Consider the following 26373-nt stretch of genomic DNA (forward strand, 5'->3'; position numbering starts at 1 on the left):
CAGGGTGGGTGGTCTTGCAGCCACTTCTACACCAGGTGATTTCAGTTTCTCCTCCAAGGTTATGTGAACCAGGAGCTTCTCTGAGCCAATTCCCAGGCTTCAAAGTTCACTATAAAGGCACACAGACTCTTTGCTTCCCATATTCTGGAGAATAAAGATGCCCCACATGGTAGACTGGAATCTCAGCATGAAGAAGCCATCGTTCCCCTTAAAACAGGTAAAGGAAAAGGCAGTGGGCCTCTTATTGTTCTCCTGTAGCAATAGTAGCACCAATATGGTCCTGTCTACTACCATTGGCTCTCCAAATGAGGAGTTTGGGTTTCCAGTGAGACAGAGCAACACTCCTCAAAGTGCAGGTTGGGCCTACCCCAATGTGTCAGCTCGCATGGTCTGGCAGTCCATGAGCCATGTGTATCCAGGAGGGGAAGCTGGTTGCAGTATAGGAGAACATCTGCCTAAAGGAAGCAGCACCCTGACTTGTGAAGTACACATTTCTCTCTCCAGCCAGCCCTTCTGAGTTTTCTTCCCAACACACACAATCATGCTGTGGATTATAGGCACTAAAGATGTCTCAGACCAAGAATGAGCTGGCAATGGATCAGCCCAAAGCAACTCTGACACACTGTAAAGCATTGACCATCCCCTGGCCACCCTGGGCTTCTAAGTATGTCTCAAGAAGGCTCTGCAGAGTGTGATGACTCCAGGACATGGACAGGTACAGCACACAGAAAATAATCACATGGCCTTTGGTGAGAAGATTCAAGGGTCTGTGGGCACAGTCAGGGTCACTGCCCTCCGCCAGGTGTGACATGCTTACCTATATCACTCCTAATGTGAGTACCTCCAGAGCCAGTCCACTGAGCTTTTTTGAAGAGCCCAGCATATAAGACATTAATGCATGTTCATCCCAGAATGGTGTAGATCTCTGACTAGGTCAGAGGCTGTGGTCTGAGGCAGTGGCAAGGCCCAGGTTTTGATTTTCAAGATACAGCTTCACTGGCTGGGACAGCTGTAGATTGTTTGCTGACTTTCCTCCACAGTGTTCTTTGTGTTAGATGTAGGTGTGACAAAGAGACAGTTTAGAAGTGGGTGTAGAATGATTTCTATGTCTGTGCAGTCACCACACAATTATAAAATGCTAAGCAAAGGTGTGGAAACTTGTAAAAAAAAGGCAGCACCAGAAGTTACTCTGGCAGGCAGTAAATCTGCTTAGTCAGTCACCACTTGTGTATTCAGTGCCCCCCCCACCAAGAAGCCTAGAGCCCAGGACTGGAAAGGCCAAGGGGCTTCTATTTTGATGGATTGGGAATCAAGTGTCTACAATCCCTTCATTTTTATTTTAAATCTGCAGTTTGTTACTGAGGGACTTTGTAATTCATCCATTTGCTCATTTTACACGCAGGGAAACTTAGTTTTTGAGAGGAGCTAGGTCCTGGAAGCAATTACCTACATTGGTGGTAAAGTCAGAATCACAGACCAGATCTTCTGACCCAGCTCTGGGTCAGCTTGATAAAAGGTTCTTTCTCCCCACTGGTTTCCATTTCATCTCATAGGTAGAGAGGGCCTCACTTAAACATTCTGGGTTCTGGGTTTGTAGTCTTTTCCCCACCTTTATTTGAGTGGAGGATTGAATAAGAAGACAAAGAGCTCTAAGTTGAATGCAAAGTCCATGTATGAGGAAGGCATAAACTTTGGAGCATATTTAGGGTAGAGTGACCCCTGGACCTTGCCCTCTTCTCTACAGCATTGTAAAAGAATGAACATTTTCCCTTGCATCCTCTCAGCTCTCACTATATGGACATTTGTCCCAGCTCCCCATGGTCTGTGACCCCAAGTCCTCTCTCAGCAGATGCCACCAAGGAAAGCAGCAAGAAATGCTTGAAAAGGAAGTTGTCAGAAGACCGGTAAAACCCCAAGATTAAGAAGAAGCAGAAGCCAGAGATCAGGGAAGGCTTGAGGGAGCTATTTTATCAGAAAAGCCCTCCATGCCTTCCAAAGGGACAACAAAGGGAGACAAAGCAAGGGACATCCAAAAGGAAAAGAAGGAGAAGGAATCTTATGACCCCCCAAGGGGCCAAAATCAAGCCAGAAGGGGAGGTGGGAATGGTGAAGGTCAAGGTTGGAGATACAAATGACCCAAGAAGCAAAAGCAAGAAGAAATATGATAAAGGTAAGTAAGCCCATGTCCTTAGGCCCATGCTGAGTGTGTCCAGGACCCTTAGCCAACTGTTGGTTTTCCACCCATGCAGAGGAAGATCCCTTGGAAGTGATTTGTTCAGGGTCTTGGAGGAAGCTAGTGGCAAAGCCAGGAAAGAATCCGAAGCACCTGGTTCAATGGCGAATGCCAGCTCCCCAAAGCCCAAAAATCTCTCTTTGCATCTGGTAGTCACATGCATTTCCAGCTTCAGGCTTCTAGAAGGTCCAGGCTCAGGCTGCATCCTGACCATTGCAGAGACTGGTATCCTCTACCCATGTGCCCCATGTCAAATTTTGGAAGAGCCTATTTTTTCAGCCAGCTGTGGGGTGCTTATTGGACCAGAACACCTGAGATCTTTTCATCTCTCTAGACTTCATTTTCTCATTGATTGATACCTCTGCTGGAGACTGCACTCAGTGGGTCCTTGTAAGTCTTCATGCCAGCACAAGTACCTAGAGAATTGGGGCTCAGAGTAGCAGTCTTCTCATGGTCACAGGTTTTCACTGGCTCCAAATTAGCAACCCTTAGCACACTGTGGGCATTGGAGTCTAACCAGTTTGACAAAGATTCATTGTGAATCTCTTCTTCTTTCCTCTGGATTATTTGTGGGTATCTTCCATTGAATGGCATCTGTTAGCCTGGGAGGGTTCATCTTTCTGGGTGCCTACAACCAGACCCACTGCCTGCTGTCAGATATGGGGAAAGAGGGTTCCCGAGTGGATGCCACTCATGAACTTCCATGAAGAAAGGGGGCCCCAGTGAGAGGCCTGCCTTCTGGGAAGCAGCAGAACTTGTGCTGAAGCCTAAAGCTGCTATGACTGTGACCATGGTATCCATGGTCAGACTGGCTGGAGTTGTCATCTGGGTGCCACAAAGAAAGTGTGTCATGGTGGGACTCTGAACATCCCTTCAGAACACCATAATAAATGTGCCTGGCAGTGCCACAGCCAGCCTGGCAAAGCTTGCATATGATCTGTATATGATCTATCATTTCCTACCACCCCATGGTGGATGCTGTAGAGAGATTGTTATAATTTGAAAAGAATGACAAGGGGAAGGGGGAAGTGGGGTGGGGGTGCAAAAGCTGTGCATGTGGGCATTTCTCCCTGGGGTCAGTTCCTGTGGTGTAAGGTTAGAGCTCTGTTTAAAAAGCACCTCTGGCAGGTGCAGACAGGATTTCTTCCTGTTAACAAGGTGCTATATTCAATGACCCTCAGGTGGCATCTACCAATACATGGTCCAGTGACCCATATGGTGTGTGAGAGGAAGTGGGCATCTGCAGCTCCAGTGGCTAAATAGGGGCATGCAGTCCTTCAGGAAGTCTGATCGATCCCTACTCCATTGTTTTGCCTCCAGGCTCAGATGGGGCCTGGACCAGAGCTGGAAACAGCAATGCTTCCTCTTTCTTAGTGGAGTCATCCCTGGAAGGAGAGAAGATGAGATGGAAAAGTCACTATACTTTGGGGGTTTATGGCTTCACTAATGAAGTGCATGTGTAGAAAAATTCAGAGAGAAATCTTAGGAATCTAACTGTCGTGTCTACCCTGGAGCCATAGTACATGATCCTGCCTTGCCCAAATTTCCCCCTACTGGGGAAAATATTAAAAGCAGAATGACTGAATTGATAAGGTAATCTAGGGAAAAGAAGGAACAAGCCAAGCCATATGCTCAACACTTATAAATCAACCTTTATTAAAGATGCTTCAATGCCATTTGTTAGACACTTCAATATTTTACATGATTTTCAATGTACATTGTAACAAAATGTCTATAAATACATAAGTCTGTACATAAAAGTAATACTTCCTGTTTCACATTGCCTCTCAAAAGCAGCAGATTCACATATTTTGTGAAAGTAACATTAATAAGTTAACTGTTGAGGACAAAACTCTAAATGTGCTTACCTTCTGGAACAATGATAACCTCTGATAGAAACATCTTACACAGGTAGCCATTTGGCTAATATCTCCCCTTCAGCTTTTTGGCTAAATAAATGTACTTTGAGATTTTTTTAAGGACCTTATTTGTTTCAATGTAATTTTCAGTGAATTGGCACTCATAAGATGGTTAGCTACAGGTCTCAAAAGTGAAAACTCACCCAGGTCTAGGGCAAAATCTTAAGTAGTCCACACCCATTCCAGTCTGTGTGAGGGAAGGGTGTGGACAGGCCTGCTCTGGCTCCTCAGTAGAAATAGCCCTGAAGGGTGAGAACTTGATCTTTTTTATCCCCCAATGTAATATTATATTGGCAGAATTAAAATGTCACTATTGAAAAATGCACAGCTACCAACACCAGTAGCCTTTTCCTTAATAAAAAGCCTCAGCTAATAATCCGGCAACATGGACAAGACCACATTTGCTTTAACAAAAAATGAGGTTCAGGGAAGGAAGAAAGCCTAACTGTTCTGACCCATGGTGTGTGGTGGATTAGCAACATTCACTACACCCGTCCCTAGGCACCGCTGCAAAGATGATGTGGAGATTCTCCTCCATCAGGCTGGCTGGGCTCCTGGCCATGCAGTGCACTTGGCTGTGTACTGTCTGCTGTCTGTGGATGTGGGCTGAGAGTTTGGGGCCTGCTCCTTGGAGTAACTGTCCATGTCAGCATTGCAGTCACTGCACACAAGAGGGCCACTGGGTTCTGAAGGAGAGAGCAAGCCAGATCAGAACCACTTCTAGCTCATCTCCATCCCCGCTCAGAGAACAATCCACCCACTCACACCCAAGTGAGGTCAGGCTCCCCCATCAAACACCTTCTCAGAAAAGTCTGGGGACATGCCACATTGTTAGTGGAGACGGGTCTTTTATGCTCACATGCCCAAGATCAAGCTAATCTCGTACTTAGAGAATGTAGTCACACTACTTTGATCACAGCCAAAAAAAAAAAAAAAAAGAAAGAAAAAGAAAACAAAAGCAAACCCCAACAGTTGAATTAGGTACCATGCAGAGTTAAGAGTTTTCTGGAAAACTAGAAATTTAACCTCAAAACAGCCTTGGTGAACAGATACTAAAATCTCCCTATGCTGCTTATTATTCTGGAAAATTCTTGCTCAGGTTTACTGTACCATAAATAGTATCTAAGAGACACACTCTTCTAGAATTAAAAGGGCACCAGCCAGACCTTCCTGTTTATATACTAAATACCAAATTCAGAGAGAGTACTAGATGGAAATGGAAGCATCTCCCCTCTTCATTTAGTGAGTAGGTCAACCCAGATTTTGATTTCAAAAAGGCACTGCTTTTCCTGATGAAAGCATCACCTACTCATCTTAGGTGGACCAGGTGTCCCAGGAGCTTTCTCTGTCAATTTTCCAGGGTTCTTTACTGTACCTAACACAGAGCTTGGGCTGCCTGCGTGTGATGGGAAGAGGCCTGAATCTCTCAGACACACAATTGCAACAGACTCCCCAGGTTAGAAACTGCTTAGGATATTTCAATAAGCCTTAGGAACAGAATGGGCAGAGCTGCTGCTGCAATCTTTCTATTAATGATGGGTTATTACTGTGCAACCAAGAAGCTGGCAATGGGCCTGTTTTCTAGTAACATTTTCCCAGCAAACAGTCCTTCAGCATCTGCAACCATGTTAGAGGAGCAGCTCTCACAGGCTTGGCCTTCAGCCTAGCAAGCGCTCATATTTTCCACCAACTGAAACAATGCCCCCTGTAGAGTGCTCTCCCTGTGACACTGAAATACAGAGCATATCTAGGTACTGCCCCTGGACTCTCATCCCTCGGTATCCATGAGGGGCTGGTGCCAGAGCCCCACACAGATACCAAAATCCAGATTTGCTCAAGTCCCTTGTATACAATATCACACTATTTGCACATTACCTACATATATCATCCCATATGAGTTACCTCTAGATTAATCATCATGACTAGTAAAATGTAACTATATACATAGCTATTGGACTGTATTTTTAGGGAATAATGATAAGGAAAAGAAGGCTGCATGTTCTTGCAGCTTCTCTGCCCTAAATATTTCTAGTGTGTAGGTACTCACAGACACAAATGGCCAACTGTGAAAGCAGGGTCTTGGATTCGGGGCCTGGGTTGTCCCTTGCAGCTGTTCTTACAGCAGTCCTACCTTACTCTGACTGGGAGGCTCATTAATAATCCCAGGCAGTGGCTTTTCTGAGACACAGGATGGTAAAACCTCTGCAGAATTTGACAGACCAGGACTGAGCCAAAGAGCAGAGACCTTGGCAGGGTAGCCACCTTTTCCACCTGATGCTGCCTATCTAATGCTAGATGCCTGTCTTGGGAGGAGCCTAAGCAACTCAGTGAGACCCTGTCTCTAAATAAAATATTAAAACAGGCTGGGATGTGGATCAGTGGTTAAGCACCCCTTAGTTCAATCCCCAGTACCAAAAACAGAAAGAAAGAAATGAGACTCATTTCACATACACATTCACACACAGTCACTGTCATGATAATGGAAGACCCAAATGGAAGGATGAGATATAAATGATAAATATATTTGTAGAAAAGCCAACACATGTACGCATACATATTTCAATACTTAGACGAAAAGTTAGGAAAAGATGTACTTCACAGGACCCCAAAATGAAGTAGGGCTTATGCTTTTGACTTTCTGCATTTCTGAAATATCAGATTTTCTTTGAACCAACATATGTTGTCTCTCAGTATCTGTGTAGGTTTGGTTCCATGACCCTCCTAACCCAATAAGAAAATCTGTGGAAGCTCAACACTCACATAAAATGGGATAGACTTTACATAAGACTTACCTACAACCTCCCGTATAATTTAAATCATCTCCAGACAACTTATAAAACATCCAATAGAGTGCCTACACAATACTTCACTTGTGTGCATTTAGGATGTTATGTAGGATGTAGTCATTTCAAGTTTTGCTTTTGGGGATTTTCTAGAATTTTGATTTTGAGGAGTTTCTGGAATTTTTGCTTTCTAATTATTTTTATTCTCTTTTAATCTGTGGAGGCAATTTTCTCAGAGGTCCGACATCTCTTAATTTTAAAGTAGTTTTGTTGGATACTCAGTATCAAGTCATCAGTAATTATTGGTTCCACGAGTATAATTAGAGGAGCAAAACAATCAGTTCTTCCCCCAAATCCCAGAAAGCATCTCCCGTTGTGGGGTGCTCTCAAGAGCTCGGAAGAATGTAGAGACACTGTGAGGAGCCTTGCGCTATAGGGCAGGACCATGGTGTGTGTGGTCAAGGGCCTGGCCAAGGGCAGAGGTACCAAAAATCAAAGCAGGGCCGCACTCCTCACGAATCCTCATCCCAGCCCCATGCCAGGAGTCAGGCGATTCCGGGCACGTGCAAGGCACCACCTACCTTACAGGTCCTCAGAAGCGGCTCAGGCAGCAGGCGGAGGGGCGGCAAGGGCAACGGCAGCGGCAACAGGCGGTGGCGGCAGCAGGCGGCGCAGCAGAGGTGGCAGGAAGCAGGGCTGAGGCCGCGGGAGGTGGGGCCTTGGCAGCCAGGGCAGCAGCGGGATGTGGGGCGGCCGCAGTGGCTGAAGGCGGGGAGGAGGCAGCAGCTGCAGGTGGAGAAGCAGTGGCGGCGGCAGCATCAGCAGGCACGGGAGCCTGTGGAGCGGCGGCGGGTGCACGCGAGGCTGAGGGGGCAGCATTGGCGGCAGGTGGGTCGGTAGTTCCAGTGGCTGGAGGCAAGGCAAAGGTAGCAGCAGGCGGGGCCGCGGAGGTGGCAGGAAGCGGGGCCTTGGTAGACCCGGCAGCGGCGGGATGCGGGGCGGTGGCGGCCGCGCAAGAGGCTGAGGAGGCAGCATTGGCCGCTGGTGGGGCGGTAGTTCCAGTGGCAGGAGGCGAGGAAAAGGTAGCAGCAGGCGGGCCAGCAGCAGCGGTGGTGGCAGAAACGGAGGCGGTGGCAGGCTGGGCGTCGTCCGCAGCAGGCAGCGAGGTGCCACAGTGGCAGGCAGCGAGGCGTGGTTGTCAGGCGGCCTGGGGTCCACAGCAGGCAGCGAGGTGCCACAGAGGCAGGCAGCGGGGCTTCAGTGTCAGGCGGCCTGGCGTCAGCAGCAGGAGGTCGGAGGTCACTGTGGCGGCAATCAGGTGGGAGGCAGAGGCAGCCGGGTAGGTGGGGTGAGGTGGCACCGCCTGGTCTGTCCTGGCCTGTCAGGCGCGGGCGGTGGTGTTCTGGTTTCTGCCACCTTGTCCCTGCAGTATGGGGCGGAGGAGACGCTCCTGCTATGTAGTTCCGACTGGGTGGATTGGTTCCCAAAGGACTTCTCTGGTGGAGAGGAGAAGGAGGAGCTCAAAGCTGAGGATTCTGCTCTTGGGGATGCTGCACAGCCACAAGTCCTCCATTCAGAGGGTGAGTTGGTGGTGTTGGGTCCTTTTGTCCTCCCTTGGCTCCCCTCCAGTGTCCCAGGTGGCCGCTACCTGGAGGCACAGAGGAGGGTGATGGTCATGCTGGCCTACACCTGGGTCGCAGCGCACTTTCTCTCACACTCCCACAAGTAGGCATGGAGCCAAATGCACTGGGATCCCGAACTCTGGCAAAACTGACTAGCGACAGACCGAAACCTCCCGTGGGGACACAGGCCCTGGGGCATTGACGGGGCGGGGGGGGGGGGACCCCCTCTCCAGATCTACTAGGAGAACTTGTTGGATTCCATCTCCTGCCCTGGCTCATTTCAGGTGACCTGAGTTTGCAGATTCCCAGCCAAGCCTCAGGGAGTAGGGTCCAAAGGGTTTTGAGTAAGGCACCAGGCATTTAAATACTTTACTCCAGAGGAGTCTTGGCTCCAACACTTTTGGGAATTGGGTACTGTCACTCCATCTGCTTAAATCCTAGTGACCTCATGAGTGTAGTTACTGGTGGTATTCGCCTTGTAGATGTGTAGTTAGAAACATCTTCGAAAACTTTGAAAATGTTTTGCAGATACACATTATTCCATTTGTTTTCACTTTGGGTCTGTCAGAAACGAATGGAGGACAATATACTATTTGGTAAAGGGGAAAATAAAGGCAAAGTTGACGTCTTTCATCCTCATTACACACAAAACAAACTTCTAAACTATTATTGTGCACACCTAGTATTTCTCCCTTTCCACTCATTTGAAAAAATCTATGCAAAAAAAGTATGTTTGGTATTTCATAGTTGTGATGTTTTTAAAAAGTACCCTCTTGAATTTGCTTTATTACTGTGTTTTATTTACTTTCCTTCTCACCTCTACAAAGACTTGGGTGTACTTATGATAGGGTTTTAGCAAACTGATTTTAGCTCCTCCCATTTGTTACAAAACCTTGTAAATCATGTTCTTTTATACAGTGTAATGGTGAGGCAAATTAATTTTGTGTTATGATTGTATAGATTGTGAATATTGTGATTCTTAATATTTGCATTTACCATTTCTTTTCTCAAGCGAGTTGCTTATCTAACCTGTCAGCTCCCACAAGTCCCCCTCATGTTTTGGACATTTTCTGTATAATTACATTCCTTTTTTGTTTTTTCCACAAGAGTGCAAACTTAATGAGGGAAGATTTAATGTTTATTAATCCTTAGAGCCTGGGTAGGCATTGGAGTAATTTTTGAATGACCAAAACTTCTGGAAATTTTGCTACAAAAGTTTAATGATATTAAATTAGAGTTGGGCAAGTTTAAATCCCCAATAAAAGCAAACAAACAAAATCAAAAAACAACCACCCCCCAAAATAACAACAATGTGGGTACAATAGAGTGCTAATGCTAGTACTGAGTATGTTGCAAATGAAATAGCATACAACGTTTCATCTTTAACATAGATTGAATGGAAAATGATTTAGTGTTTTCCTTAGCTATAAGTAAAAAGATAGTGCCAATGCATTTATAAACATTCAGTTTTTACCTTAGTTTGTTTGTTTGTTTATGCCAAAAGATCAAGATTTCTAATGTTAATCCAGGATGGAGTTTTAAATTTAAATTCTGAAGTTGAAGAGACATTTTTTTTTCTCCTAGAAGGTAGTGTTTTATAACATGCCACCCATTCTATTTGGAGAGTACCAACAAGATTTATAAAGATGACATTTCCAATAGCTACTTTGTGAATTTCCAGATTTGGGATTTTCCTGGGCCAATGGATTTTTTTGACCCAACCTTTGACAACAAGATTATATTCAGGGGAACAAGAGCATTGATATATGTTATTGATGCACAGGTAGTTAGAAATAATTATGTTTACTTCTCTTCCCTGGTGGCAAAAATATGTAGAAACAATGGAAAATTGTTCGTCTCATTGTCATTTGTTTGCAGCTCATTTCTCTACCAGCAGATTCCATAACAGTATTCAATGCAATTGCAGAGGTGCTTTTGGAACAGGCATGTCATTGCAATTTTAAAGAATCAGTTGGTTAGGAGATTTAGTTTACATCTTGAGCCCTAGTTAATGAGCACTTAGCATTGGCTTTCCAGTAAATTTTGCTACACATTACTATTAGCTATTATAGTAGTACTACAACTTATCAAAAAGATCCTGCCAGTGCCCATAACATAAGATGGACTATGAGAAAGAACTGAGTCAATATATACTAGAGTGATTAGTTTCCTTGAGTGTCCCAATTGAATTTAGTCCAACAAGCATTTATTGAGGGCCTACTGTGTGCCAGGCATTCAGATGAATGATACATGTTCCTATTCCTAAGAATCTTACTTTTCATAGCTGATATATTATTTAGGAATGCATTCTGAGTAATAGACCATATATTGGGAACTTTCACATGCATGATCTAATTTAATCTTCACAAAATTGTGAAGTTAATATTGTAATTCCTGTTTTATAGATGAGTAAACAGAAATTGCAGAGTTGAAGCAACTTGTTTAAAGTCACACATCTAATAAATGGCAGAGCTGGGATTGCTTTAAAAAACTATTTGGAAGAATTGTTCATTTCCCCTTTTCTTTATATTATCACTATTAAAATTTGAGGCATTAATTTTGGATTTTAATTTTTTATCTTAAGAAGTGGAAGGACTATTAGTATATTTGAATGTTTGGATATTTCTGAATACATAGTGTAATATATTTTCTGTGGTTTGGGAGTTAGTTTGACACTTTCTTAACTCATTCCTTGACTTTTGTAAGATTCTTCTTATAAAATAATTTTTCTGACTGACAGGATAACTAAAGGGAGGCTTCAACAAGACTTCACTTTACTGTTTCTAAAGTCTACAGAGTTGGGACTGGGGTTGTGGCTCAGAGGTAGAATGCTCACCTAGCATGTGTGAGGCCCTGGGTTTGATCCTCAGCACCACATAAAAATAAATAAATTTTTAAAAAAGGTACTGTGTACAACTAAAATAAATAAATAAATAAATATATATTTTAAAATAAAGCCTACAAAGTTAAGCCAGGCATGAAATTTGAGGGATTTATTCCCAAAGTTGATGGTCTGTCTGATTCTCACAAAATAGAAACAAAGAGGGACATTCATCAAAGGGCTGGTGATGACCTTACAGATGTTGGGCTAAAAAAAAAAAAAAATCCATGTTAGGTAAAAATACGTATATGTGAAATGAGATCCCTCGCTTAAAAAACAACATGTGTGTTTGATATGAGAGCCCTGAAGATATATTCCCATCTCTGTCATACAACCTCATAGCTTTTTGTTACTGATAGGTCCATTCCTAGTCTTTTCTTTGTTGAATTCCAAGCTATCTTGTAAGCCTGGTGAAATTGAGAAGTTATTTTTCTTTCTTTTCACATTTTCCTGGTGATTGAATCCATGTGACATGTATCCATTGGTGCTTTTGCCCCACCCCCAACCTCCAATTGCTTTAGGCAAATAATCTCTTGTTATATTTGTTGTTAAAGTCTAGCATGAATTTCCATACTATCTTTATTAGTAGCAAGGGTTTTTATAAATGTGGTACACTTTCAAGTCTGGACTGATTCTAATATATCTTAGTTTTTATAACACTTTACTTTTATGAAACTCTATCCTTTGTGTTAGGTGGATTTATTCTATAAGTTTGCACCCTTTTTCTATGACATAGTTGAAAGTATTGCTTATTTATAATTATTTAATTAAGAAACTACTGTTAAAGATTACCTGCTAATTAATATTAATGATTTTGAATTTGCTTTCTCTAAGCATATAAGGAATAACTTTGCCCATCTTATTTTTTGTGATATAGGTACAAATGAGCATTTAAAAATACCAAGAAAATGTTCTCTTAATGATAGTAACAAATTACAGGGGAAGCAGAGGAGCAATACAATGTAGTAATTACCTTATCCTGAGTCTGTTATGGTGACTTCCTTATAAGCTCAATAATGTTCTCTTGGCCTCAGGGTCAAAGAGCTTTTAGTAACTCCCCTAGAAAACCATGCAAAAAAGTCTCATTGACTTCTAGTTTGCCTGGACTAAATTTTTAAATCATTTATAGGAAATTAGTGCTTAAAAAATAAAACGGTGCTGAGGTTGTGGAGCAGTGGTAAAGCTCTTGCCTCACACATATGAGGCACTGGGTTCCATCCTGAGAACCACATATAAATAAATAAAATAAAGGTTTTTTTGTCCATTTACAACTAAAACATTCTAAAAATCAAACTATCTTGTTGTTGTTTGTTTGGGGGAGTTTTTTTGGGGGGTATGGGGAAGTTAACCACTGAGCCTCATCTGCAGCCCATTTTTGCATGTTTAATTTGGAGAGCAGAGCTACCTGAACTTTTTAGGACCTCAATAAATTGCTGAGCTGGCTTTGAATCTTGCTCTTCCTGCATTAGCCTCCTGAGCCATTGGGATTATAGGTATATGCCACCACACCCAGCCATCAAATGTAATCTCAGCTTTATGTTTTTGTGTTCTCACTTTGAAGATTCAGTTTAACAAAAAAGGATCATTTCTCCCATCACAGTAAATTTAATATGTATCTGTTATATTTTCCAAACATTAATTTGAAAGGATTCAGTGTTCAGTGGTTTCTTGGGCTTTTGTGTTATGCTAGATATTGACATCAAACTTTAAATCTTTTGTGTTTTACTGATTGCACACATAAGAACTTTCTGGTAGCATGATGACTCAAATCAGAGATGGATTATAATTATGTATAGCTTGAATTTGGATAAATTTTTTGTTAAATTTTTTTGGTGATCTCTTAGAAAATGATTCACTTAATCAAAGGGGAATAAGAAAAACATTTAACATATGCAATTATGTCAGTAAAATAGAGATACAATTCAACTTTTATTCTTTGATAATTGAAGTGTTTCTCAAACAAGTACTATTTTTGTTTTGATATTCTGTTGTATGTCCTTATATGTTATTTTATAATTTATGGTCTTTGATTTTTTGCTAACTTTGATTCTTAAAAGATACTGAACAGGGCTGGGAATGTGGCTCAGGCCGTAGCGCGCTCGTCTGGCATGCGGGCGGCCCGGGTTCCATCCTCAGCACCACATACCAACAAAGATGTTGTGTCTGCCGAGAACTAAAAAATAAATATTAAAAAAAAATTCTCTCTCTCTCTCTCTCTCTCTCTCTCTCTCTCTCTCTCTTTCTCTCTCCCCCCTCTCTCTCTTTAAAAAAAAAGATACTGAACAATTTTGTTTTTTCAAGAATTCAGGTATTGGAAAATCTTTTCTCTTTTTGTTGTCACCAATATGTACATTGCAACAGACCATCCCCCCATGTATATGTGGTCTTATGAACCTTGCTGTCTTGTGATTGATGTTGTAATGGATTTGTCTTCTATATATGGGTGAGTTATATACATAATTCTGCAAGACTTCAGACACATGGAATAATAGCTCTATTTGTTGATCAAATTTCTGAGGCAAGTACCATATAAAATGTGATTATGTTGATGGTAGTGCTTTAACTTGGATCAAGACTTCTTTTAAAGCAGACTGATGGATCTTACTCTTTGAAATAGCTTGTCAAAGAGCAGTTGTAAAATGTGATGAGTGCTGACTTACTTATCTCTGAATATTTGTTCTACCATTATTTAAGGGATTTGCATTGTGTCTTCTCACTACTGGGAGTTAACTAGATCAATTTAATTGATCTGTTAATTTATTTAAAAGTCAGAATGACAAAGTGCTTTATGAAATGTTTGAATCTTAATCTTTTAGGAGCACATAAGTAAGGTAGTCAGAATTCTAGATGCCAGAGGACTTATGCATATAAAAATTTAACCTACATATATGAATTTCCAAAATAAAATAAATCTCTGAAATATGAAATATGAGCATATCCCATATGTTTACTCACAAAATGAAAGACAGCAAACAGCAATTTTCTGTAATAGGTACTAGAACCAATGAAAACTGGGGCGAATAAGTGGTGTGTCAAAAGCAAATGGCATTCTGTGAATCTTCTGATAGCCCTGATTCCTTTATTATATTAACATGAATTCCCAAGATGATTTTAACTGCTCTTTGGCTTCTAATCCCTGTGTCCTCTGTTCCTGTTCTCAGATTTACCTGTGATCACATCCATCATTTTGTTTTTTCTCCAGCTAACTCTGGACAGGAGAACATATTTATTTATTTATTTATTTTTAGTGCTGGGCTTAGAGCTTCAGATGTTGTGTGGAATACATACACCACCTCCAGCCCTGTCTTATCCATTTTAAAAATATTTTTCAGATGTTGATGGAACTTTATCTTTATTTTATACATTTATACATGGTGCTAAGAATTGAACCAACTTCCTCACACTTTCTAGACAAGTGCTCTACTTCTGAGCCACAACCCCAGGTGTCTTATCCATTTCTGACCCACCTATTCTTATTTCCATTTCTTATTTCTTATTCACTTTTGTGATTACTTGTTCACCTTGTTTTTTTTTCCTATAATGAAAATGAGACATATTACCCATTATATTGCTCACTCCTATTTTTTTTTTTTTTTTGGTACTAGGGATTGAACTCAGGGGCACTCAAACACTGAGCCACATCCCCACCCCCATGTTGTATTTTATTTAGAGACAGGGTTTCACTGAGTATCCTAGTACCTCACCTTTGCTGAGGCTGGCTTTAAACTCATGATCCTCCTGTTTTAGCCTCCCAAGCTGCTGGGATTATAGGCATGTGCCACCAAGCCTGGCTTTTACAAATGGATGAGTAGAATGTTTGCTTCTCTTTGAGACAAATCAAAATTTCATAAGACAAATATTTTACAACTTGAAAATCAAATTTTATTTTAAAATTTATTTAGTAAGGCACATAATGAGATATAGACATCATAACAAACTTCTAAAGAAAATAGTATACCACCTCACTATTCTCAACATATTCTGTACATGCAGTTTGATGAGCTCAATTGTAGTTAATTTGTTTATTAATTGACTCTGGATTTACATTTTTGAAGGGGAACTGCATATAATTCTGACAATGTTAGCTTAATAAATGAAGTAGATTTTAGCTCCTGTAGGTCTCCCTTTGCAAGTATGAGTATGCCATAGAATATTTAGTAGGGCATATTTCTTTTAAATTTTTATATTTAATCACTTTTTACTACTAGTAGTTTTCATATTTTAGATCCTTCTTTATAGACTATGTCACTGCAGATTTATGTGAGGAAAGATTTAAAGCCTGCCATATAACATGTATCCGGTGTGAACATGTTGAAGGTATATGAATGCATGTGTGTAACAGTGCTGGTCACAGAAAGGGAAAGAATGTGTTGTTGACACTTGGTCTGCATTTTATCTCATGATGTCATCCAGAAGCTTTTCACTTCATGATTTGAGTACTAACAAGGTTCCTTTTCCTTCTCCTCTCCTTGGCAACCTTTAGGGTATGCTGAATCTAAATCTTGTTCCTCATGGCTATGACCTTTGAACTTCTGCTTGGGTAAGAACTAAGCTTCAGATAATCATATTTGCCTGAAGTACATGTGAATTAGAGCAACAAGAAGACCATTTTATATAACTTATTAAAATTAAATATGCTGGGAGCAATAGCACATGCCTGTAATCCCAGCAGATGAGGAGGCTGAGACAAGTTCAATCCCAGTTTCAGCAACAGTGAGACACTAAGCAACTCAGTAAAATCCTGTCTTTAAATAAAATACAAAATAGAGCTGGGTATGTGGTTCAGTGGTTGAATGTTCTTGAGTTTAATGCCTGGTATTAAATAAATAAATAAATAGAGTAGCAATTCCAAATGTTAGAAAGGATATGTATCAACTATAATTTTTTTGTAATTACTAATGAGAGAACAAAATAAGTTTTGGAAAACTGATAATTTCTTATAAAGTTAAACATATACCTATACAATAAATCAACAATAACACTGTTGGGAACTTACCCAAGAGAAATGAAAACATATGCCCATGGAAGACCATTCTGGAATGTTAATAGTAGTTATGTTAATAATAGCATAACTCTGGAGAAAACTCAAATGTCTCTGGTGAGAGCATGAATAAACAAATTGTGGAATGATCACATAGTGGAATACTACCTGGCAATTCAAAGGATGGGCTCAACAGACATGCAATGATATGACTGAGCTGCAAAACCCTGTTGAGTGAAAGCAACTAGCATTGTTTATATCATGTAGCTCTGTAAAAATAAGAAAAGTATAATACACACAGAGAATGTGAGCCTGCTGAAGTAAGAAATACTGAAAGACTAACGAGGGTGGTAAGATGGCAACAGGGAGATGGGCTGATGTATGCTGTTGAAGGCCAGACTAAGGGCATGGGAACTGATCAGACACTTTTGGTCTTAACTGGTTATTTAAGATGGGGAGGTAGAAAGGAGAAAGTTGCCTCAGAAGCATAGCTTTGAGGTTCTCCCTAGACCTGAAGCAAGTAGTCACAATTAGAAGACTCAGGCACATTCCTGCCTGCTATAGTGTAAAATTCAAGAAAATAAAAAAAATGATCATATTCATTTTTTATAGTATTTCCTTCTCCAAGAGTCTATTTCAACACTGTGCTGTATCCATCAGATTAGCATAAGAGAAAACAATAGTTTCTGCAGAGAAAATTAATTCACAAAATTTAATGGATACCAGATATTCTTTTAGAAAAAATTCAATGGAGACTATAACACTATAAATTGATATGCAAAACTGCACCAAGAAATGTATTATTCTCATATGGAGAGCAGAAAGGCTGGGGAAAAAGGAAATGGGAGCAAACACTATAAGAAAATACAATCTTGAATTTCTCTCTTGGTGGCAGGTGGATGGAGCAGAAAGGATGCTTCTCCCTGAGGGCCAAACTTGCAGTAGATATATACTTGCTACTCGGTCTGTGGCTGGCTGCCTATGGGCTGATAAGAGGGGATAGTCAGGTCATATTTACAAGGCTCTAGCAGCTGGGATTAGAAACTCCCCTCTGTGATCTAGTCAGCATCTAATTCAAGTCCATTTACTGACACAAAAATATCCTTAAGAGGTTTCTATTGATTTTTTTCCTACACAATATATGTCAATGTTTGAGTTGATAATTTTCCACTTATCCTAATCACAATTAGTTTTCAGATAAAAAAATATTTTAAGAAGACTTTGCTGTTAACACTATAGAGGATAATGTCTGAACAACAAAGATTTTACAGAAATCAGTTTAGAGCCCTTGAAGTAAGTTGCCCTTGACAATCTATCTCCTGCAGACAGTCCAAAGCAGTATGCACTGAAATGTGCCTCTTGTTCCAGATGTCATCCTGGAACATATCCTGATTAGACTGTCATCCTCAATACAATTTTAAAAAAAGCCCTTTCAACCTCTTTCTGCATTCTCTTAGCCAGACTGAAGTCACCCTTTTGCTTTAGAAGTTCTCTAGGAGCCCAGCACCAGTTTCAAGAGTGGAATTTCTGCATTTCAGTGGTTCTCTCTATCTTTAGGATTTCTAGTTACCTCAGGGTTTGCTGAGTCCAAGTTTGTTTAGCTGAACTGCTGCATCATATGGTGGTGATGGTAGTTTCACTTAAGTTACCACTGCAGTCTACTATGCAGAGCAAAACATGACTCATCCAGCCTGAGAAGGGAATAGAGCTGTGCATCTTGTTGCAGGTCTTTTTGATGCAAGAAATCAGTCCAGTATGTGGTACCTGTGAGACTACCCTTGGATGGGTGGAGCCCACTCATCTAAAATTAGATCCCTGCCAGGGGATTACACGAATAATTATGCCTCCAAATGGGAAATTACAATCACAAAAGGGGACAATCAGGGTTCTTAATTGCACATTACTTCAAGTTTCCCCCATTTCCTTCATTAAGTTTGCTTGTCTCCATACATTCAACCCTAAAAGGACACTGAAAGAGATTTGGCCAGTTTTAAAAGAAATTAAATTGTATACAAAGAAACTTAACAACTAAGAACAAAACCACAAATCTACTCTTTCTTCTGTACTGCATAAGGGTTCCATAGAGGCCATCTGAGTAGCATGCAATGACACTAACTCAAAGGCAAGAAGGAGGCAACAGATATTATCTAGTGGGACAATTAAGACCAAAAGGGGAATAATTTGGATAGAAGCTCCTCAATATAGCTGCATTTGAAACATCTGGGGAGCTTTTTAAATACCAGCAGTAATATATCTAGGAGCCATCTATAACCAGGAGGAAAAGTGGGGATGGAACTAATTTGCAAATTGTTGAATTTTCCAATTGATGTGATAGAAATATCACATGGTAGTAAATTTTAACCTATCAGGATGCCATCTGAACACAGATTTGGGAGAATTAGAGCCAGGACCAGCAGGTTGTAGCAGATCACTGAAGAGTCAGGACCTCATCCTGAGACTCTGCTTTCCATGGAAGGGTGAGGCCTGAGGGAGGGAAAAGGCAAATCTTCCCACAGGTGATGATAACAGGCAGCCAGTTTGAGAATAGCCACACTCCTCCAATTTATTCCTTCCAGGTTTCTGCTTGCACCTGTCATCACACCTGTAGCAAGGTCAGGGCCTTTCCCTTCAAACACTGCCACTTTAGGATAATGTGCTTGGTGGAAGTCTCTTTTTTTTCCTGCTGCTGCCTTACACTAAGTTGCTCAGAGAGGGCCTGGTATGGATGGTCTCCAAAAGAAGATCATTTATCCAAAATCAAATCTTAAGATAGCATTTAAGACTTATAGCTAGGCCATGAGGAAATGGTTTAAACCATCCCTTCTTCACTTCAAGAAGCTTCTAGTCTGGAGGGAGAGGAAGAGGGATCATCAGTGTCAGGAGAGTGGGGGAGAGAAGTCCAAAAAAACTTTGTTGAGGATGCTGTTTAGCTGATAACCCCTTGTTGCCTCTGTTGTAACAAACAGAAAGCTAAATGCCATGTGAAGGGTAGCACTGGGCATCATGGTGGCAGCTGTGATGGTGGTCTGAACTACCAGGGCTATCTGCTATGCCATCTTCAGCACCATGTCTAGAGGGGCTGCAGACACAACTTTTTTCAAGGGCCCACAGCAGATAGTGGATGACATGGAGCTGCTCTTGGAGAGTCAGGAGAGGACCTGCATGGGGGGATGGGGTGTGGATGAGGGCAAGGTGTTGAGCACAGCACTACTAGAGCTCCTGTACACTTTAATACCACTCCTGGGGCCAGACAATTTGCCCCTTTTATTTCAAAGAAAACACTAGTGCACAAAGAATGGGAGGAACTTCCTGTTGGCACCTCCTTTGTCAGGTTTGTGCACACAACTCAGCATTCAGTTGGGTGCCTGGTGTAAGGCTGTGGGCAAGAGCTGTAGGGGCAGAGGGTGATGGCTTGGTACTCAAGGGCTGTAGCCAGCCTTATTTTGCACAGGTAATACATGGGTCATGGGTCAGGCAGAGCTCTCAGTGAAGTGACTTAGGAGTATCACAGACTTTTCCTTATCTGAACCCTCCAAGTGCACAAGTACAAATATGTTCTTCTTGGAGCTATCTGAGCTCTCTTCCTCTGTGAGCACACCCATGGGACTGGAGGAAGAGCTGGAGTACTAAGAAGATCTGCCCTCCTGGGACATCCTGTTTACAAGCTGCTCTACCTCCATCCACCTCCACCAACCACAGATCTGCAGCATGGCCACCACACTCACCCTGCACAGGCCCAACGTGTCTAGTGGGGTACACTAGGGCCAGTGCACTGCTGGTGACCAAGGTCAAGGCCAATTAGTTCAGGCCCAAGGAGTCTGACTTCCATTTTTCCAGCTCCAGTTGAATCTTAAGATATTTTTTGTCCTCATAATGAAGAATTCATACTTAGTAAGGCTCAAAAAATTCACCAAGGTGAGCTGCTTAAAGACAGGGTAATACTTGTGTGAGTGCAGATTCCTGAGCTAATCCAACATTCTGTTTTGATCCTGAGGCTGAGGGGCCTGAAGACCAGAGGACATAAAAGAATTGCAGGTGGTTTGTCCTTTTGGACCTGGTAGACCAGTACCGAGTGAGCGCCTCTGGTGTGGGAGCAGTAAGGCAAGGTAAGGGTGTATTGGATGAGGGCTGCAAGTGGTGCTGGGCTCATCTCTGGTCGGATGGGATGCTGGCCACTCCATACAAAGCCCTTCAAGACACAGTCTATCATGGCACTTACTTTCAGAAGGGAAGGGTTATGTCACATCCTTTGTGGGTAAGGGAATGGATACCCATCAGAAGGATGGGATGGCTGTGAAATGAAAGTTCTCAAAGAAAAGTAATATATCAGAAATAAAGACAAAAGCCAAAAATTTTTTTAAAGTAGAGGAATGACTGATTGAGTTCACCAGAAGGATCTGGTTCTAATACAGAATCAGCCCCTACGTGTTTTATTTATAGCAATACAGATCAAAAAGATCAGTAAATACAAGTTTTCACTGTGGCAAGAGTCTTTTATTGGTGCTTGCTTTTGTCAGGGTTTGTGGAGAGAAGTGACAGAGAATGGGAGAACAGTGACTGAGATTAGTATGACTCTGATGTCTTCATAGCTGTGGCGTGCTCAGTGCCTGGGGAAGTTTCCATACAAAGTGGAGGATGCCCAGGTGCTGTGGTAATGCCTTGTATCAGGAGGCCCTGTGCCACAGTCTTATCAGCTTCAACCTTAATCTTAGGCATACAGTTCCTGGGAATAGGGAACTCTCTTGCTAGGCAAACGTATGTTCACTACCTTTCCTGAACCTACCTTCCTAATAGTAACTTTACAAAATATACTGTCTTGAGAGCTACACAAAAATCCTAACATTGCATATTGCAGCTGTAGAGCTCAACTGTGGAATAAGCTGCATAATGTTGCTAAATCCATAACTTTCATGAACACAAAGAATATACTTGAATAGTTTATATGTTTATTTTTGTGGGATATCAGGGATTGAACTTGGGGTAATTCAACCACTGAGCCACATCTCCAGCCCTATTTTGTATTTTATTTAGAGACAGGGTCTCACTGAGTTGTTTAGTGCCTTTTTTTTTCTTTTGCTGAGGCTGTCTTTGAACTCATGATGCTCCTGTCTCAGCCTCCCGAGCCACTGGGATTACAGGTATCTGCCACCATTGCATATTCTTTAATCTGATAATGAAATAAAAGTTTGCCAGTGTAATTCTTCAAACTTGATTCTCCATCAGAGAGTAGAGCTGCTCAAAGTAATGAATTTCACCTGGAAGTTCTTAACACTGGGCTTCCCAGTCTAAGGTCTCCAGAATTGATTGGTTCACACAATGCTCATAGATGGCTTCCTGCAGGTTTGCCAGGACTTGAAATTTGAATCTATTCTTTCACTACATACACAAGTTGCCTCAAAGATATCCTGGTGTATACCTTGTTGACACTTTTAAAGAGACATGGAATAATCTTCCCCAAACCAAAATCAGAACATTTTCCAAAGAACACAAGCCAAAGGTTTCCCCGACACCCAGAGAATAAAAATCCCAATGGTCACTGTGGCCACTAAAGCTCTGTGAGATCTGTCCTCGAATGACCCCTTTGCTTGGAAAACATTCTTTCTCTTGCTTGACACTAGGGTTTTTCCCTGTTGTTCAAGGTCTCATCCTTCTCTGACTGTCTTGTAGATAGAGGTCTGTTACTTTCCATGTCTGGCCATTATTTGGTTCCTTCAAACCTATCTTCTTAAGCTGTGGTGACATTTCCCTCAATTAAATAAAGTGAACTAGGGAGGAGTAAAACCTTTGTTGTTCACCACTGTACACTTAAAAGATGACTTGGGGTCTAGCACATGGTAGGGTGCTTAATAAATATATATTGGTGAATGAAGCAAGCTCCATCACCAGCACAAAGGATGGCATCTGACCCATGGGCAGCTACTCCACATCTTGCCAGGTGACTGAAGTTGCAACCCCCCAAAGAATGAGTTGTATCCTATTCCCTGTTCAGGAAGTTTATTATTATAAAATTCACCCCAAGTTTCCCTTGTTATCCTCTTACCTGATGGGCGCACACTGTGTAGATTTTACTCCTAGTGAGATGGCATGGGAGCTATCTAACTCTGGCTCCATACTGTACAGATTCATAGAAGGCCAGCAAGGAAAACGAAGGCTGGTCCTGAAGAAGGGAGAGAAAATGAAAATGCAGGAGTGAGTGCTAAAGGACTTGGCCTCATGCTCAGCATTAGGAGCCCAATCCATAGCAAAAGTGAAAGTATCAACTGCCAGGCCAGGGTGGCCCTGGGAGCTTCCCCAGCCCAACCTCATCTAGGTGCACTTGGGCAACTGGAGGCCCAAAATAATGAGCCCTGAACAAAGTCAGCAAGACGGACCACACTGCCAGACTCTGGGGCCCAGGTTTTCCTACTTTTGAAAGGTCATGAAAACCTTCAATGAGAAGCTAATGTGTGAACTTGAATGTGAAGGAAGAGTAATATTTTAACAGCATAGAAATGCAGAGGAAAGTTAATGTATGGATATAACCCATATATACATCTCTATGTAATAGCAGCCACTTTCTAAGAGCTTGAAAACCAGATACAATTGTTGTGCAGGACTATTCACACACACCTGGGATAAGAAGCTGGTTTATTATCAGGAGCTGACAAGGCTGTTCTGCAAAAAGAGTGACAGCAGCAGCAAGGTTGGAGACAAGCCCCAACTCCTCCTTGAGTGTAACATGTTATAGGCTAGAATCATGGCCACACACTAGGGGTGGCTTTAATCTTGACTGATATAGTAAGCATCCATTGATCTTATAGAAAGCAAGTTTGTTTCTTGGGGGAAAAAGACAGGCAAGCAGTTTTTTTGTCTCTCAGAAGGAGAAGAGGGATGGCATGTCTGTTTTATCTTCTCAAGGAGAGAACAGGGAAACCAGTATGTCCCCATTTCAGGGGTTGGCAAGTTGTCTCCTATCTCTCAATGAGAGAATAGGAGAGACCAGAATATTTCGAAGGCGGTAGGTTTTGTCTCGGGATACATTCTATTTCTTGTGAATAAAAGCAATATTTATGAAGTAGGGATGAGGAAAAAAAAGATGGCTATTGGTTGTGTATTTATATCTGAGTATAGGAAAGTTATATGTAATTCATTCTACTCTCTTTCCTATTCCCATCCTCCTTTCCTTCTCTTCATTCCTGTTTGTCTAATACAGTGAACATCTATACTTCCCCTTCCTATTCCCCCTTTGGTATTGGTTAGTGTTCACATATCAGAGAGAAAATTTGATGTTTGGTTTTTTGGAATTGGCTTATTACACTTAGCATAATATTCTCCAGTTCCATTCATTTACCAGAAAATGCCATAACTAGATTCTCCTTTATACCTGAGTAATATATTGTGTATAAATAACACATTTTCTTTATCAATTAATCCGATGAAGTCTACATACAATTTGTTTTCTTCCATAGCTTTTGAATATTTTGAATTGAGCTGCTACAAACATTGATGTCGGTATGTCACTATAATATATTGATGTTAAGTTCTTGGTCCTGGTCTCTTTTCAGCAATATTCCTGGGAACTAGGAAGATTTCTCGAATATAATGTAAAATGGAAGGTCCTCAGGAAGTTGTTGAGGAAGTTGCAACTTTGTGCACAACAGAAATTTCTATTGAAATTTTTGAGAAAAATATAAAAGACTCATTAGGCATAGTGTTTCAGGGTTTTATATTGGTACAATCACCCAAGCTTAGGATCTTTTACTTTGATTTACAAATTTAAGGACTCAATTTTGTCCATGTTCAGAGGTAAAAATTAATCAGCATTTTAAAATATTCAATTATTCATTTCACAGGTGGCTGATATATAAAAACAATACATCACAACCAGAACACTCATCACTTATCCAATGCATTCAATTCTTAATACGTAGAAGCTGAAATGTCAAATTGGTAGCCAGAAGTTGAGTTGTTAATCTCTGAATCAGACCATAGGTAAATAGAAGGTGATGTCCTCCAAGTTACAGTGAGTCTTAAGGACGCATCCCTGCTCATAGAAGAGAGCACCTCCTCTCAAGCAGATCTAGTGAACATTCCTTGAATCCCCAATATTAACCAGCACTAGGGATACACATATGAATAAGAGATAGCCTCACAAGTGGTTCTTCATGCAGTGAGGACAGTTGGTTGACAGAACATTTCTCCCTTTGTGGGTAAGAAATCTGATGGGAGAGTATATGACACCTGGGTACTTTCCACCCTGCACAGGGCCCAAGCCTCATTTCTGTCTTTCCAGTGGAGCTTCATTTATTTTGTTGTCACAGATTTTGGCTATTGTCAAAACATACTAATTCTGCATTTTAACCTTTGCATATTTCCTGGCTTAAGACTTATCAGCCCTAGTATAATGGGTATGGATGGCTTTACTTATCTAATGTGATATAAAATTCCTTGATTTAGAGAACTGTAAGGGCTGCCCTGAACTAGTAGAAATAATTATTAATTAGAAATGTGGAGAACAATTGTATCAATATTAGTTTTATAAACTTTCTTTTATGATTCAGTTTTTAGATTGATAATATCAACACTATAACCTTATAATAGAATTATCCTTGACACTGATACAAGCAAACTCTTTTTCTTCAAATCTGGTACTATGATTTACCTATATGACCTCCCAAATCTCATGTGTAAGACAGTAGAAGAAGGTTTAGATGTGAAACAATTGGGTTTTAAAGCCTTAGGCCAAGTAGTAAGTTAATCTCTAAGTGGTAATTGAAAGCAGTTAGGGTATGACTGGAGAAAGAGTGTTCCCAGGAGACATGACATAAAATTGAGGCATAAAATTTTGTCTTTATTGTGTTGAATGTGTGCGCTAGTGCTCGCTGTCACTCGCGCTCACTCTCTCTGTCTCTCCACACACTGATTCCTAATGTTGTGTCTTGAGCCACTTAGCTGCACCTCAGTCTCCTGCTGTGATGTTTTCCCTCATCTCAGGCTCTGAGGAATGGATTCAGTTGTCTGTGGACTGAGATCTCTGTGAGGCCCAAATACACTTTTCCTCCTCTAGAGCTGTTTTGTCAGGTCTCTTAGTCACACCAGAGAAAAGGCTGACTAAAACATCTAGAGATCAATATTGAGAAAAGAACATAGAAAAACATATGTGTTACTTTGTGTAGATACATACATGCTCAGTACACTAAGGGTATTATACAACAATAACATTTTTCTAAACCCAAACATAATCCTACCTTAAAAAATCCTGCATTTATTGTTCTTCTTCTTATTTAGTGTTCCAGCTATATCCAAGCACAAACTTGAAAGTTATAGCCATGACCTAGAAACTATTTATTTATTTATTGTTTTATTGTACCAGGGACTGAACTCAGGAACACTTAACCACTTAGCCACACCCCCAACCTGTTTATATTATTATTTTTTTATTTAAAGACAGGATCTTTCTAAGTTGCTTAGGGCCTCACTAAGTTGCTGAGGCTGGGTTTGAACTTGTGATACTCCTATCTCAGCTCCTCAAGATGCTGGGATTACAGTCATGCACCACCATAACCATCTTAATTTTATATTTATCCTGGTTTCATATGATACATGTTTTACTATGAACAGTGTTGAAGATTAGTTTCATTTTTTTTCCTTTTGTACACATATTTTATACTAGATGGCTGCCTGATTTACTAAACTGATTGAATAAAATTTAACTGCTGGGCATGGTGGTGCATGTCTGCAATTCCAGCAGCTCAGGAGCATTATGAGTTCAAATTCAGACTCAAAACATTAGTGAAGCCCTAAGTAACTAAGTGAGAATCTGATTCAAAAAAAATTTTTAAAGGGCTGGGAATGTGGCTCTCTGGTTCAGTGCCACTGGGTTAAATCCCCACTACCAAAAATAAATAAATAATTTCCACTGAGTCCTTATGAATTACAAAGAATCTTGCTTGGTGCTGGAGACATAAGTGCTCA

The 26373-nt window shown here is 41.1% G+C and overlaps 1 pseudogene; it reads right to left on the minus strand.

The window, feature by feature from the left end:
• Positions 1 to 19295: 19295 nt before the first annotated feature.
• On the minus strand, positions 19296 to 20629 carry LOC144375659 (zinc finger CCHC domain-containing protein 14 pseudogene; annotated as a pseudogene).
• Between the last annotated feature and the right edge of the window lie 5744 nt (positions 20630 to 26373).

Source organism: Ictidomys tridecemlineatus, chromosome 3, assembly GCF_052094955.1.
Source record: "Ictidomys tridecemlineatus isolate mIctTri1 chromosome 3, mIctTri1.hap1, whole genome shotgun sequence".
Lineage (NCBI taxonomy): Eukaryota > Metazoa > Chordata > Mammalia > Rodentia > Sciuridae > Ictidomys > Ictidomys tridecemlineatus.